Below are 869 nucleotides of genomic sequence, written 5' to 3' on the forward strand. Positions count from 1 at the left end.
TAAATTCCTGCATATGTGGCCAACTAATATTTGACAAAGGAGTCAAGAATACACAAAGGAGAAAAGACAGCCTCTTCAATAAATGGCACTGGAAAAATAGGATATTCACATGTGAAAGAGTGACTATACACCACTGTCTTTCACCACTCACAAAAATTCACTTGAAATGGATTAAAGACTTGGAAATATAAGACCTAAAACCAAGCAATTCCTAGAAGCAAACTTAGAGAAAAAGTTTCTTGACATGGGTCTTGGTAATAATTTTTTGGATATGACACCTACAGCAAAAGCAACAAAATAAAAGTAAACAAATGAGACTACATCAAACTAAAAAGCTCCTGCAAAGCAAGAGAAACAATAGACAAAGTGAAAAGGCAATCTATTGAATAGGCAAAAGTATTTGCAAACCACATACCTGATAAGGAGATAATATCCAAAATTTATAAAGAACTCACACAGCTGAATAGCAAATAAACAAATCATCCAATTTAAAAATGAGCAAAGCACCTGAATAGACAATTTCCCAAAAATACATTAAAATGGCCAAGAAGTACATGAAAAGATGCCCAACATCACTAATCATCATGGAAATGAAAATCAAAACCACAATGAGATATCACCTCATGCCTGTTAGAATGGTTATTATCAAGAAAAGAAAAATAACAAATGCTGGTAAGGATATGGAGAAAAAGGAACCCTTGTTTGTGTACTGTTGGTGTGAATGTCAACTGTTATAGTTACCATAGAAAACAGAGAAGAATCTCAAAAAAATAAAAACAGAACTATCATATGATACAGTAATTCCACTTCTGGGTTTTTTTTCCCAAAGAAAACAAAAAAAAAAATTTTGAGAAGATATATGTACCCAA

Source organism: Lipotes vexillifer, unplaced genomic scaffold, assembly GCF_000442215.2.
Source record: "Lipotes vexillifer unplaced genomic scaffold, Lipotes_vexillifer_v1.1 scaffold295, whole genome shotgun sequence".
Classification (NCBI taxonomy): domain Eukaryota; kingdom Metazoa; phylum Chordata; class Mammalia; order Artiodactyla; family Lipotidae; genus Lipotes; species Lipotes vexillifer.